This window comes from Falco punctatus (assembly GCF_963210335.1).
Source record: "Falco punctatus genome assembly, chromosome: 4".
In the NCBI taxonomy this organism is placed as follows: Eukaryota; Metazoa; Chordata; class Aves; order Falconiformes; family Falconidae; genus Falco; species Falco punctatus.
Window position 1 is genome coordinate 102,238,419 of NC_137583.1, and position 16,478 is coordinate 102,254,896.

The following is a 16,478-nucleotide window of genomic DNA, read 5'->3' on the forward strand; positions in this document are numbered from 1 at the left end:
AAGTTCCAGTTTACATCAGAGAGGTCTTTCAATTATGAGGCAAGAGCAAAATATTCCACCAAAGCAAAATACCACAGAGGGTGAAGGGCTGTATTAGTTGCTTTATCCATGGTAGTTAAAAACAAGAAAAATATTTCCAAACCTCAGAGTCTGTGTTGAGTCTACTAATGTCACTGCCAATAAGAGTTAAAATTTCAGTTCCTATGTTTGTCTTCTTTGGATACATTTCAGACTATTTTTACAATATGTGCTCTGACAGGGAGGTCTGAAAGTGAGCTGCCAAACTCCTCTTCCCCCATACAAAACTACGAATAATCACCTCTTCCTTATTCCTCCCACTTTTTTTGATATCATGAAAGCAAAAATAAATTAAGCCGATTTTTACGAAGAAAGGGAGAGAAAATCTGAAGCAGTTTTCAAGTGTCAGCATTTTCAGCGCTACTAAAAAAATTAAAACTGATGAATACTTAAAATGGCTGCAACAGTTTAAGGTGTGGTTCTGTAAGTGAAATTCAGTTCCAAAGCCTTCTACAACTCCAGTGAAATCAATAGGATTTGGTTGAATTTGACACACTACCTTTATAAAACATATGAACAATCACAGTACCGTCTACTGTTCAAAAGATTTTTTTACGATTTTATCTTAAAGAAGCTTTGAGCGTGTAAAACTGGAAAAACGGGATTTAGAATATTTCATTAGTTTATAAATGTTTTAGTTCTTTGGGATTATGCATCACCATGTCACTTCACATTCAGTAAACAATTCTATATTTGATCAAATCCTGATTAAAAAATGGGATAGAGAGAATCTGCTTTGAAATACTCAGAATCCTCCCCAAATTATCATTTCAAAGACAGCTTGATGAAATAACCTATGTTTACACCAATATTTTGGGTTAGAAAGAGATAAGATTAAACAATCCATAATTTTGTACACTAAAAAGCCTGCATATTTGAATTACCTACATAATGTGGTCACAAAAGGAATAGTCTGCCTTTAGAAGCGAGTTTAAATAGTTCGTATCAATGTCAATATATGCTGTGCACAGACACTCACAGGCAGAATTGCAAGGGAGAATGGTCTCTCTTCTTATGACTTCTGAAGAGCAGGTACAAATCACATCAAAAAAGCCCTGTTTGAGTCTCTACATGGGTCTCATTCTCAGATCTGAAAGCTGAACTTCAAGGAGAGTATTCCACAAATCTCTATTGCATTGCTTGTTGCTTTCTCTGTAGAAAACAACTGCTAATAGTTAATCCATTTTGGTGTTACCATGCTGTCTTTTCTACAGCTGTCACAAAAACAGCATTTGAAGATGCTTAAACAAACTGTTTGGTTTAGTAGGAGAAACAGGGTATAGTTTGAAGGGCACTAAACAAATACCAAGCCAGTAAGAGACCATTTTCTAGTCCAGAGCCTGAAGCAGACACTATCAAATACTCTTGGTTTCTGGTTTTGTAATACTGAATACTTATGGCTTGAATTCTTCCAAATGGAAACAACATCAAACATTTAATCCTGCTTTTAGAAGGTTTTTATACTGCATAGCAAAACCATTGCATTGTGTACATCTCACTGGAGCCTCATAAAAAGTAAAGTTAGAGAAACAGAAAGAAATTCCAAGTTGCTCTCTAAGGTTATCCATTTTGCTTCTCATTTATTGTTCCATCCAGCTATTACTATTTTCTCACTTCTTATGTAAGCATAGTCTTCCCTACTTCCCACCTTACACAGGTTATTATAACAACGTGTTGGATGACTGCTGGAGATTTCCAAAATTAACCCCAAATGGACATCAGTGTACAACTATTGAAAAGATTTTCGGCAGGCACATTCAGGTAATCTTGTTGAAGCAAAGGGCAAGTTTTGACTAACCTTCCCCAGAATGAACCGAGGTGCTTTAGTGAAAGACAAAAAATTATCTTTTTCTAGCGAAGAATGGCACCCTGAAGATGTATGCAAGTAAGAGCTCTACTTCTAAACCATGTTCTTTTCAAGGTGAAAATTTCATTAAAGGAATGCTAATAGAGATGTCACTCTAAACAGGATCAAAGCAACGATCCAGCTTTCGCACTGCTTGTTCTGGCTACTGTCTCCCATACCAATACTGCCGTTTTAGGAGGTATACTGGGGACAGATGAAGAGCAGCTCACAAAAAAAAGAAACAAAACCAACCCCCCCCCCACACACACAAAAGAAACCCAACCACCCATTCAAGATGCAGAGGCTTGTGAGACTGTGCACTGTGCAAATTCAGAGACAACTAAATTATGTTTAAAAAAAGTACCTGGTCAAGGGAGCCTGTCAACATGGGGTGTTTCCGCTCTTGGATACATTACTGACAGCCAAAATGCCCAATCTAAGCTTTACTGAAGGCAATCTGAAGCTTGAAAGAGCTCCTTGCAGAAAAGGGAGCTCTTCCAAAGAAGATTTAGTGTAAGAGACAGTTTCAGTCTTTTTTCCTTAAAGCTCTCTTTGCTTTTTGTGCTTGACGATTATTCCTTCAGAACTTCTCTTCCTCTAAATGATGAATGACAGTCTCCAGGCTGCTCTGACTTGTGGTGGCTGACATTGACCCAGCTAGACTGCTGCAGTAACCAGCTTTCACAGTCATGCCTGACTGGGAGCACCACACCAGCAAAGCGCTCACACACCAGGAGCTGCTTCATGGCCCACTTCCTCATCCTTCACCATCTAGTGATTGCAGCTCCTGGACTCCTACACGTTTCTAAAGACAGGCCATCAAGAACAGGAGAAGACAGACATAAACACAACCAAGGAAGGATATGATGGTCAACCCCACATTTTGATCTAGAGCCAACAGTATCAGCAGAGACAATGACTTAAGTGGCAGCCTACCAAATTCAATATATTTAGTATTAGCGAGTTCCATAAGCTTTTTATATTAAGCAGGCTAAATTGCTACAATAGTTCTTCCTGACATACTGTCAGTGGCTCAGTACAGGTTCAGCTAGAACCTGAAGCAGCAAAAAGAAGACCACAAAACTCAAGTCCCAACAACTATTTTGCAAAAGGAAGATGGAAACATCTTCAGAAATTTTATCTCCCAGAATCCCTCCCAATCCCAATAGAGAATAAACCTCTTTTCCACACAAGATTATACTTATGATTAAAAATAAAAATCTTGTGTCATCTCCTGAATTGTAAAAATTATATAGCTGCCAGTAGATGCAAGAATTAAAGCAAAAAAGAACACAATTATTAGCAGCAGAAAGATGTTCATGCACTAGCCCTCATGGTCAGTAGTACTGAAGTTCTAGTGCTAAAATCGCCAGGACTACGGAGATGCACCTACCAGTAGTGAATCACTGTCTAGATAGCCATTTACAATCTCAGCATGACGATCTCTTGCTTTTTCAGTCTATGCCATCTTCAGCTTTCACTTCCCAAGAAATTTTAAGTGCATGGAAAAAGGGATATAATAGCTCACATTAGGGCAACACCAATACTCATCAGAAATCCAACAGATAAAAGTGATTTTGGCTCATTATATTAGATACCTTCTTGATTGCAGAGAGGGCTTGACTTCTCAACCTGTGCTGTTTAAAATAGTTTTAGAGGCTCATACTAGGCATCAAATAACAACAAAATCTGTGTATCAGGATTAACCTTATAATTACTTGCTGACTGATATTATGCTGGACAAGGAGAAAAAATGATCCACTACAGAGAATGCTCTTAAGATTTATGTTTAGTTCTTATTAAGATCTACATTTTAAAGGATTGTTTATGTTTTTGCAAACAGTAAACCACAATTGCCTCATCCCTTGCACCTTGATAGAATGCTCCAGTTTACTAGAAACAGATAGGAGCTCTTTCAGTTCTGTACATTTCTCTGTTCTTTTTTTAATGTTACAAACCTTTTCTGCAATTCTCTACCATATTTTCATACAATTTTTACCATAAACAGTCATGTTCATATACTGAATATTCTTTTGAGATTTTTTTTTGTCACTTGTGGTTTTCTGCTCCAGCTTGTGAGCAGTTTTGCAGATGGTATTCATTTCTAAGCTTAAGTGAGGTGATCTTTTATATTATTACTGTTCCTGCTTGTTCATAACTGGCTTTCTTTCAACAAAATACAGTATTTGTGTGCTCTGTTCCACTAGTACATAATGTGCAAGAATTTTTCTTCATAAGAGTCAGGAATCCCAGCCAATTTCGATCTCTTTTATATAAACATTTGTCTGCACTGTTCTGTTGTTTATCCCACTCAAAGAGAGATGAGGTGCAGCTGGGGGGGTGGGGGTGCAGGGGGAAGAATATAAATAACAGCATAGACTATTGCATATAAGTTAATTAATCAAAATAGACAGGAGTGGGTCATAGAGAGAGTGATGGTCAAGCGAGCACTTCTCAAACATTGAAAAACTATGGGTTTTTTTCTTAAAAAAAAAAAAAGCAAAGAGCTTCGGCCAAAAAATAACATAGGTGCTGTTGTTTTAAGGAAATCCTCTACTAAAAAGTCAGTGAATCTATTGGTATATGCAAAGTAAGCACTAGAAATTCAGCCTTTTCCAAATTCAGAAACAACCTAGAAAAAACAACACTGACTACAGGTGTGGTCAACCTTAAACCACAGTACTCTGCCTTGAATCCCTTAGCCTTGGGGTTTGTCTTTTACCAAGATGAAATACAGACACTGGGGAATAAAATGCCCCTAAATTATTTGTCTTTTCTACAGTACAACAACCACTAGATATGGGAATGGTGAGGAAAATGGCTTTGTGTCACTTTCTGTAAGCAGTCAGACAGCTATTTTACATTTGAAAGCCAGAGTTTCATAAGTGTGATATCTTTGTGTGAAAGAGTTTGCAAGCCTAGCAGCTGGAGTGAGAAATACTTGTGTTTCATCTCAACCCAGAGTTATGGTGGGCATGGTGGGAAACCAATAGAGAGGAGGAGGTGGGGCTCTCAAGATACCTGTCTAGGCTGGTGGCTGCTGTGGGTATGTGAATGTCATCTTGGAACTCCTAGGAGTACAAAACCTCCAAGACTTTGTCACTATGGTGTGCCCCTGCTTTCCATAATTTATCCCCATAAGCACAGTACAAAACGATCCAGGCACCGAGTGCTTGGGTGTCAGCTGAAGAGGGATACTGAATGCACAAAGATGTAATAAATATTTTAGGTTTCTACTCCTTCTGGGTCCAACTTCAGAATGTTAATACAGCCAACAACACCCAGTGACAGTTAAATATGACTGGGGTTTTTGATTGTTGGTTTTTTTGTTGTTGTTCAGGACTAGGCTTCAATTCTCTGAATATGTAGAAATGCTGTAAAACCTCTCTGTAGTCCAAACCAAGTTTTTTTACAAGCAAGTTTTTTAGCCAGTCTTCCTCTTAATATGACTCCATTTTTTTCCAGCGGGATATTTTCTACAGGCACTCTAACCATGTTTTAAACCACTGTTGTGCTCCACCTCAGTTTAGAAAGTAGAGAAACCATGCTGGAAGTCCCCGAGTGAAAGGTAAGACTTTAAATACCCAGCAAAATACTATTATTCCATAAGAATGATCACCATACAAAGTACAGCATACTGAAATTTCTTATTGGAGTTTCAGAAGCAATTGGAGAAAAAAAAAAAAAAGATCTCCTGGGGAAATAATTCCATTAACCTTGCACAACATGACAAAAGCTGTCTCAGTTTTTAATCCCTAACTTTCAAGAAACGTGGCTACATGAAAGCAGTACATGATTGTGTCAGAGGTAAAACTAATCAAATCTCAATGGAGTTCAAGGTGTTGCAACTTCCTGTTAGTTAGCCTGGCTGGTGAGGAGAATGCATCTGCCTGCAGTACAGTCCGACAATCACACGCATTTTGCTGTGCTATAAATTAACTTTTTTTTTTTTTTTTTTGCTTTATTCAACAGACTTACAGCATGCCTATGGTCCCATGTTCCATTTGAAGTAAGGAGGGAATTTCCATCACTCTTGACTTTTTGCATCTCATTTAGAATCAAAGTAATTTCTGTTCAGACTCCTGAACCTCTGCAGGTTCTCTTCTGTAGACTTGCTTACATCACTGCCCTGTCATCAAAACATAGTTTATATAGCATCTGGGCCCATCTGCCTTGTTTTGTCCTAAGACTGTACCGATATACAGCCAGCATAAAAATGAAGCCCCACTTAAAGTTCCAGTTGCTTGATTGGTGGGTTACATCAACATAGATTCTTTGAGATATCATTGAAATAGGTGTCGGTAAATCCTAGGAAGCATAGCAAAATATAACATTGTGTGCCATTCATGATCAGTTCAGTATGCTTGCAATGATGGCAGAAAGTATAAAGGCATGTTTTGTTAATTTAATTTTTTTTAGAACCAACAGGAGATTTTGTCATGGATTTTTACATTTCAAGGTCATTTACTGCACGTCTTGTCATATACTTGATGCCTCACATTTCATCATCTTGATCATGACTCTCCCATAGCTAGCACTCCCCCTCATCACAAAGTCATACTGTGAAGGGAACTGTCGAACTTGATTGCACCCAAGAGACAGGGTGCAATTCATGATATTAAGAACATCATTGTTGATGTCAACAGAAAGTCACTGCGAAGATAAAGCTGGCAGATGGAAGCCAGACAAATCAGAAATTGGAAAATACTACAGTTGGCTGCCAGTGCGAATTACTTTCAGGTGGTCAGGTTCATCCCTAATTAAGATGGCACCCTCAGCATGCAATCTTAATGAGCCCTCAGCAAAGGCATAATGAGTCCTAATTCTCAGCTTGCATAGTTGCATTTCTCAAAGTGGGTTGGTTACTATGCAACATGTGAGGCATATCAAGTATCTTGCATTTGCTGAGTGAAGTGGGAGTCAGATAAGATGAAAAATTTGGTTAGATCATTTGTGCATGCCCGTTTTAAGAAAGTATTGGAGGGAAAAAAAAGTTCACAATTTATCTATTAGTAAGCTAGGGAAGTTTCGCTGGTTTTGTGGAGAAGTTTATCTTAGCAGCATTTGAATAGGCATATCACACACATGATACACAAAGCTTCCTTTGAGTCTTTAGGTTATTCAAAAGCAGATCTCAAAGCCTAGAGAAAAAATGGACTTCCAGCATGGTTACCTTGTAGTTAAGTGAGCTTTAGAACAAAGCTTTAATAAGGAAATTTGGCAAGATAGTATAAAAGCTAAGTCTTTTGTAGGGATGCATGGCCAAGTAGTTATAAGGCTAGCAGGTAAAAACCTGGCCATTACTGGCCAAGCCATAGAATTGTTCCATTAACTTCAGAAAAGCCATCTTCTTTACTGCAAAAAGAAGAAACTGCAGAAACACATATTCATTCTCAGTTGCTGTTTTCCATGTATAACACCAGACTGATTCCTTGCCTCATGAGCATTTTTATGACAGCTGTTGTTCAAAATGTTCTTGAGCAAACTAGCCTTCAAAGGCGTTAGTTAACATGATATGGTTAATCACAGACAATTCTAAGGCACTGGTGTTTATCCAGAACCTATTTGACCTATTACTTTCAAACCAAAGAGCCATTTCGACTTCAAAACCTATTTGAGACCTGTAGATGCTACTGTATATGAAGAAAGAATGAAATCAATATTCTTAAACTCTGTGGGTAAGGAGAACAATAGAAAACTTACATTCTCTAACAATATCATAGTAAATCATGTAATGTAAAACATACCTAGTTTAGTTTATCACATAACAGAGGTGGCTAAGTAGCAACAAGTCTTTTAAATGTAGTGTCTTCCCAAATATTTCTTCATAAGGCAATAATGAGTTTTAACAGGCATCTAGATTACTATCTACTCAAATGAACTCACTTGGGAGTATCTGGATTATAGGTATAGTGAAAGATTTGCATGGCCTTTATGTATAAACTTGCTTACATCGCATTTCATGAAAAATGTTTACCTACTTCTGGTTATCACTCATTAATATTTTCTTATAGGTGCTAATACTGTGAGCATTTGGGAAAAGACAACTCAGTTTAGTGAAAAATATGAAGTGCCAGATGTTCAGCTAATGTGAATCAATGTTGAAGAAAATGAGTCTGGCAAGGAAAATTTTGTTACTATATCCGGCTGGTGCATGTAAAGGTACAGAGCTCAGCATAATGGGGCATCAAATTCCATGGCAACATAGGCTGAAAATAAACTGGTTGATTTACAAGAAAAGATTCCTCCATTTTTTTCCCCCCTCCAGAGCCTCAAGAAGCTGCCAGTACAAGACATCAATGCTGCAAAGAGTTCCTGGCATTCACACCATTCTGACACCTAACACAGATATGCTGAATACTGGTGTGAAAACTCTCATATATTCTTTTGCCATAGACCAATCTGACACAATTATTTCATCTTCATCTCCCCCTAGGCAGCAACCGCATTTTCATTTTTCTTTACATTATTTTTCCTCAGTGTAAGGCATTGCCAGGTACTGGCACACATTCTTCCAGGAATTTATACCACTCAGAGCTAGTCGGGAATTTTCTGTCATTTTTAATTTCTTTATTATTTATTATCAAATATTATAAAAACTAAACCAGTCATGGGAAAGTTAATTTTGTAAAGGAAGATCATGTTTAACGCGTGTTACACAGTTGCAAAATCATCATCTTGTTTTAACATTTTCAAAAGGAAACAGTTTATTTCCTTGGTCGAAGTGTCTTAGTTTTGAAATTAAATTAGTGTATGCCTCAACAAAAGGTTTAGTAAAAACACTACAGAAGGAGGTTGGCTTGACAAGAGTGGGGTAAGTGTTGCAGCACAGAACAAAACTGCCCAGTGATTACCAGAAAGTGCCATGACAGTGCTGTGCAGGCATTGCTCAGCTTACAATAGAAACAACAGACAGCAAAAACATCACCGAAACGATTAGAAAAGTTTTGTATGGACACTGAGCCAGGAACTCAGATTTTTGTGATAGTCCAGCTAGAACTGGAAGGCTTCTCAGAGACATCTTCTGTCCCAAAGGCTAGATCAAGCCTTCTTACCTAGGCCTGAAAAGTGTTTCCTACCCTGCTCCTAAGACCTGTCAACGATGGCAGTTTGCCAGGGTCCCTAGCGATTCCCTACCAGTCTTCGGATGTCTCCGGCTCTACAGACAGAGCTACCAGCAGAACCCTTTTGCTTTGCCAGACCTTGACCTTAAGAATTAGCCTCAGAAACACTGAGAAAGCCTGAGAATTCATGTCAGGTGTCTTCTGAATCTATACTCAAACCTTGCACAATCTGGAAGGTTCTAGAGACTCACAGTAGCTGCCAGAACAGGTCATACATCGGTTTAGCACAATTTATAAAATTAAGTAGGCCAAACAGATTTTGCTTGTTGTTGCTAGTAAAAGACTTGTTTCTGGTGAACAACACCAATAGAAAACATCAGCATGATGAGACGGCGCAAGACCATACTTTGCTGTTACAACCAACTTTTACAAGAGGGCTTCTGCCTTAACCAAGCTGTAAAGACTGCTTGTTAGGACTAATGTTTTCCCTTTGATGAAAGCCTTATTTTGCCTGTTCCTGGCAAAGACAGTTCTAGGCACAGACAGAATAAATAACTACCTATAGGCAGGTAGCCTGCTAAACAGCGAGGCTAGAGAAGGGTTGAAAGGTTTGCTTGGGTGCAGAAGCTGCACCATGACAAAAGCCTTGTCCCCTGCCATTGCCTAGACAGGATCACAAAAAGCAGAAATAAGGCTGTTGCTTTTGCCAAAAGATTTTACGGTAAGTGGGGTAGCAGTTACTTCAGGGAGATGATATCCCACCCCAGCAGCAGCAACTGTCACTTGTGAGTCCTCTTACTCTATTTCTCTAACAACAGCTGGAACACAAAACCTATTTTTTCCTCTCTGTATCTTCAGGTACATCTTATCCCCTGTCCCTGGCTATGACCGGAAAGACTTTGCACTTCATTTTTAGGGCAAAAAAATTTAGTTTTGCCTATGCCACTGAGAGGCTCTGAAAAAGATCTGCTTTGGGAGTAAAGGAGAAACAGTGTCAGGGTAAATAGCATTAACCAATCTCATTTTTGTATCAGTTTCAAATAAACTTAGAAGGCAAGCTGTAACAACACCACTTTTCACAAGCTAAGTTACTGAATCTCATCTCATAAAATCAAAATCATATGAACGATTAGAAGTATGTATCTAAGCAAGCTGTATAGTTTTAAATGCTGGAGATGTTGCTGAACTTTGTCACGTAGGTTTCAAAGATCAGTATGTTTCTCCGTGGACAGGGTTCTAGTCCAAGGTAGACCTGGATTTCACTGAATGACTAAGGACTGTGCAGAAAAACCTCCATCATTCTTGGAATTCCAAAGCCTATAATAAAGAATTTGTTAGCATCCCCAAAACTGCTTTCTCCCAGCTGCATGCTATAAAATTAATTTCTGACTCTCATAATTGTAATCTCAGTTATTCATAACAATTAACTGCTTCGTTAAAAGGTTATTTACTGTTGGAATTACAGTATTTATTGCCAGTTGATAACATATTTATAAGTGGAGTGGGGCAAAGCCATAGGGGATTTCAGTTTTAGAAACTACAGTCACCCTTACACCTTGGTTTTGCCATTTCAGATGCCAAGCTATTGAGTAACAGATTAAACCACAAGTTCTACTGGTTCCAATTTTTGCTTATTGATCTATAAGTATTCCCCTTTTAAAAATTTTTTTTTCTACCTTTAGAGCTACAATTATGGCAAAAGCTAAAATTCTAGCCCTTGCATCATCATAATAATGCAAGTTAGAGGATTCAAGGTATCATTGTAGCAGATATGTATATACAAAGAGTGGCATGCGGTTTTGTAGTGTATATGGTAAATGCTCTCATCAATATTGCATTAGTTCCAGACCAGGAGAAATCAAGCAGGACGTGGCTCCAATACATGATAGAAATATTAATTGCACACAGGATCTAGTGTCCCACTACAACTCCTCAGTTTATATCAGATTAATTGGACCAGCTATTCACCTTGTAAGGCTCAAGAGAGTTAAAGCAGCTGTTAAACTTCCCTGTTAAGGATTATAACCATCCTTCTCGTACTTCCATGGAAGTGGTTGTTTAAGAGAACCAACACAAGCCCATATAGTACCCAGGTACCAAGAGCTCTTACCAACCAGCATCACTTAAACATGTAAAGCAGAATCAACAACGCAATCAGTAGAGCTGCTGCTGAGCAGCAGAACAAGGAGAGCAACAGCCCCCTGTGCCTCCCGTCTCTTGCCCTGTGATAAGCACAGTTCAACTGTGGGGAAGAGCAAAACAGCTCTCCAGCAGTGTTCTTAAAGCAGAGCAGACTGGAAGCGTGGTACTGGCCAGGCTGGAAGAAGAGAGTGTAATACCCAGATTATGACAACTACATGCTGCTCTGCATTTCACTGCAGGAAAACATCCAGGCACATTTACTTCCACATAACACTAAACGGTTTGAAACTTAATTTGTGTGCTATATAAAGGAAACATTTAAAAACTGTGCCACCACTGCAACACATTCACCTTGCAGCAGTCCTGATAGCAATGAAGTTTCAACTGTAGCTTCTCCTTCAGGTGAGCAAATTTCAAAGCTTCAAAAGTTATTGTTGTAGTAGGAGAGATCAAAGGCCTTGTAGCAGGTGTTTCAGCAGCTGTTCCTGTCCAATTTCTGCCCAAACAATTCACAGCTGGCTATGAAAGGGCTTGCAGAAGTAGCTCTGAGAGCTATTCAGAGTTTCGGGAAGTCTTAGTTTCTTCAACTCAGGCACTTGGTTTGTTATGGAGGAAGTAGATTATTATTACATGACATTTTCTATGTAATAGCTCAAGGAAGAACTTTTCTGCTCAGCACCTGGTTAGCCAAGTACTTAGACTGAACAGCTGTGCTGAATCATTCTGAAAGGCATCTTTCTGCCTGGCCAAAATACATAAGAACACTTAACTCACAGGGAACAGAGCTAGGTACAAAAGTAGGGAAGAGAGGGAAAGGACCAAATTCTTTACATGGTACAGGACATTATAACTCAACTGAAAAAGAGATCCGCTGACCTGTTGATGTTACTGTAATGGGGTGCTATAGCAATAAGTAAACATATGCTGTGTACCAAATTTTGCCTGCTGCTTGCTAGTGTCTCTTAGCAAACTGGAAATGGTCCAGAAAACAGCCACACAGAATGGAAAATAAACTATACAATGAAAAATGAAACTCAGCTTGTCAGAACAAAGATTTATTTGTCCATAGTTTATACTACATGGGCAAAAAAATTCTTATGATAAAGATGCACAAGATCCAAAGCGTGAAAATTGAAGCCAGACAGTTTGTGTTGGAAATACAGTACACATTTTAGTACTAACAATAACTAACAAATCCTTATTTAACAACGAGGTGACATCTTTAAATAAAGTTGCAAGTGGTTTAAGTTGTGTGCTCTAGCTCCACCAGAAGGTCTGGAATGGTGGAAAGCACTGGGCTGAACTGCCTCAGGACGTAGAAATGCATGTACTGCCCACTTCCCATCTTGGAAAACTGTTTATACTGTCATAAGAAAACCACATAACTGAAGGATATGTACAGTGCACATCTACTTTCACAAGCATCTTTGGGAGACTTAGAGTGCCCCCACTCACTGTGGCTGGCATAATAGCATTGTGTTGAAGTCACTATTACCCCAATGCACAACACAACGGTCAGTACACACCGACGTGATTGACATCCAACTTTGCGCTAGGGCTATAAAAAAAACCCTAGAACTTCTACTATGGAAACAATTTTAATAGTTAAATATTTGCTTATATTTTTATTTGGGGGAAAAAAAACCAGCCTGCAAAAAGAAGAGAATTTTTCCTAACAAGAGAGAATTTTCTTGGAAAAGAGAGGTACTGATCTAACATTGGTTTCCTACTTAAAGAGTTTCATTTTGGCATGAACTTTGACATATTTATATTAAAAACTGAAATGCTGATTTGAAATATTAAATTATTTCATTCCCAATGTCAGCACCATTGAAAGTGCTAGGTAGAGATTTTCCAAAATGAAGTGTCACTGAAAGCTTTGACAGAAGGTTCTGATTCAACAAAGTTGCTTTTTCCAAACAGAAGGGGGGGGGAAAAAGTGTTAGAAAAATTATTAACTCTGCTTTGAGACCTCTGGAGTTGAGTGGTGGTGTATAGTCTTTGACTGCAACTGAGGAAATTAAATAGTCTACACTCTTTAAAAGGCAGCATTAAAAAGCGCTTTTTTCCCTCCCTTTAGCAAATCTAGCACACCTGCAAAGAGTCAGGATGACTGTCCTAGAAGGTAACTTCCTTTGCTAGAGAACAGTTTGAAATCAAGGAAAAGCAGTTTGCTTCCCTCCATGGTGTGGTTGTTTTGGTTTTTGGTTTTTTTTTTTTATTTTGAACAAATCAACTCTCACCTGAGTAGACCATCTGCAGCTATGAAAAGACAGCTCAGTGTCCAACCCCTCTCAACTTCTTGATCTACTTCCTGAGACACATGGTCAGTTTTTCATTTCCTTCAAATGCAAAATGTTAATTTGATACTCATTCAGGCATTTTAAAGCAAACAAGACAAGCCAGCAAAAAAAGTAATGGAATCAACAGTGAAGAGAGGCCTGCTGACCCAAACAATCCAAAATTGCAGAATGACTCTAAGGGAGCCACCAAAGTCCTGCAGATGAATACTAGGGTCAAGGGCATGGATTCTATCCCAAAAAGCACAATTTCCTAACCACGCTACTGTGGCATTCCACTTAACCTCTGCGACTAAAGTAATTTAACCACTTTTATAATACTGAGACCTACAGATGAAAGTAACTTTGCATGCTATGCATTATTAATGTAAAATATCAGATGCTAGCCTGAGGTTTGCATGACTTAATGCAGTAGTTTCACTCTTGGATTGCAAGGTACCTACACTGCAACTAACCAACCAACCCCAGGCAAACAATTTTAGGGAATATACTCTTTGTCAAGCTATTTAAGAATGTTGCTTTCTTGATGGGTTAAAAAAAGAAGCTATACCACATGAAAGGATAACTACGATATCTACTTCACACAATGGAGAAAAATTACCTTTGAATTTAAGCCATGTGTGCAAGGAATTTATATAATGGTATATATTTATACATAAGTTCCTGGCACATCTGTGTGCTTGTAGGAGCTCAGAGGGTTTTATAGATATACAGCACAGACCGATTGAGGGGTTATTTTGTGCTTTGTAAACAAGATAAATAACCACCATTGAATTGCTTTGTGAACCATAAACAAACATATAATTGAAATATTTCAAAAGCTAGAATACCCTGTATTAAATAGGGACTAGAATATGTGCTTCTATTGGCACACGGTGATTTTACAGAAAAATAGAGGGGACTGGAGCCTTCGCTCCCACTTGCATAGTTATCATTGCTGGGTGTGGCATGAAGTCCATGGCAAAGAACAGTATGGGGGGAAAAAAAAAGCGTAAGAAAAGAAAAAGGAGAAGGGCGTGTGGGGTGTGTGTGTGTGTGTAAAGAAAGAGAACCAGCCTACTCCTGCTCTATTTTCTTCTCCCAGCTTCACCGTTACAACCAGCCCTTCCCATAAAGCAGCCCAGACTTCCTCCTTTTTGGATACAGAGATACACAACTGAAATAGCTCACCACACCCTCATACTGAAGGTAAGGCCAGAGACAATCAGTCGAATGTAAAAGCTGAACTCTCCATCTCCTTCTGCTGTTACCTAGTGAAAATTAGTTCAACTCATACTTCTTTTTCGCTCCAGCTGTTTGGCCATCTTATCCACAACAAACTATTCAGTGAATACTTCAAGCATTTTTCTCACCATCTCCCTCAAATCAATTCACACTGTGCTTTAAATCAATGATGCTGAATTGGCTTCACAGATGAACAGTAACGTCAGGAGTAAACATGGGTAAGTTACGAGGTCTGAGAATGTTCAGCCTGTGACTCTTCTCATCTTGGCCAGCAAGCCATTACACACCAATACCATTTCCCATTGGACTGGAAAGACGACAAATCCACATAGGTTTTTACCAGTTACATGAGCTCAAGCATCTCCGCATCCTGGGTCTTTAAACGCATGTCTTCACCAGGGTCAGGAGATTCATTACAAATTTATAAAGCCTTCCGAGATCCTCAGAGGAATGATCAATAGCTATGACAGTGTCATTATTATTATGAATGTATTGCAGTTTGGCAGTGTTGTGTGTAGTAGAAATAAGGGAGAACAGAGTCATCTAATAGGCAACTATATTATGACTGGAGGCATAGCATGAGTTACCCAGCTGTCAAATTTCAAAGAAGTGCTGGCTACCTACATCTCATGCTGAAGTCATCTCCTGGGACTGGGCTCCATTTGTAAGAAATATGGAACTTGCAGGGTTAAGCAATGAGAACAGGGTCAAATGAGGCTGAAACAGCAAGATTAGTGTGCAGGGAAATGCAGAGCATGGCGTATCTGCACAGACAGCTGTAACAGCCCTTTTTCTTCTATAAACACTGCTTGGTTACAGCTCCCAAGGAGTATGTATCTACACAGTTACTATAGCTGGCACTAGATGCCACACAGTGAGAAAGTTTTTTTTAACCAGGATGTTTTGTCTCAGTCTACACAAAAGAAACATGATTATGCATAAAACAGATCCTTGACGTTAGCCACATCAAATCCAAAGGCGAAATATTGCCAGATTTAAACCTCAGCCTTACACAACTGGATCTGCTGGCCAGAAAGGCCCCTTGCACTACCCAACTGTGGTATCAAAGGTTTCCTCTGAAACCAACCCACCCCCCCAACATCTGCTATCAATATTAGAAAACATCGCTTCATGCTAGTCTGTCTTATTCACATGAGTTTACCAATGTGAAAGCAGATGATCTGCGTGTGGCTAGCCGTTTAGCTCTCAAGCTCATTCCCCCTGTTTTTTGTTTTTTTTTTTTTTTTATCCTAAAGGGAATTGTTCCCAGAGTAGTCCTCCCTTGTTTCACGCCTCCCTCCCAGTAAGCTAATGGAGTTCTAGCTGACTTCACTACTCAAATAAAAGAATAGGGGAAGGGATGAAGGCAGGGCAGTGGCTTCAGCTTCCATGAAACTTGCCAGTGTTCTGTAAGTAAACAAACTTGTTTCCTCCAGACAAGATCATCAAGCAGGAGACTGGATGGGTAAAAGATGTGATGAGTTCTGTGATGGCTTGCCTCTCTTATGCGTAGGTCTTGATGCAGGAGAAATCTGAACCTCTTTGCCACCACCCATGCTGAAACATTTTCTTGATATCCTTGTTCTTTACTTAATAGACAGGCCTTTTATTTGAGCCCAGTCCTGCCTGGCTGCTAAAGTCTTGCATTCAGTTCTGAAAGTCAGGATCAAGCAGTTTCCCCAAGGTGATCATGATACCTCCGAGAGCCTAGAAAAACGCGCCATTTTAACAGGTCTACCAATACTGTTCTTGTCCTAAACTGAGGGATTATGCCACTCCTTACAAGAAAATCCTCTTTAGGCATTTATTTTGTGCCTTCTACTC

General features: G+C 39.0%; 1 long non-coding RNA gene across 1 annotated transcript in view; it reads right to left on the reverse strand.

Annotated features, from left to right (window-relative positions):
* The window catches only part of LOC308063842, a 98,462-nt gene extending 84,034 nt beyond the window's left edge, over positions 1 to 14,428 (reverse strand). The window contains exon 1 of the long non-coding RNA XR_013928107.1: positions 1 to 14,428. This exon is cut by the window's left edge and continues 14,152 nt beyond it. This is a non-coding gene — a long non-coding RNA (uncharacterized lncRNA).
* Positions 14,429 to 16,478: the final 2,050 nt, after the last annotated feature.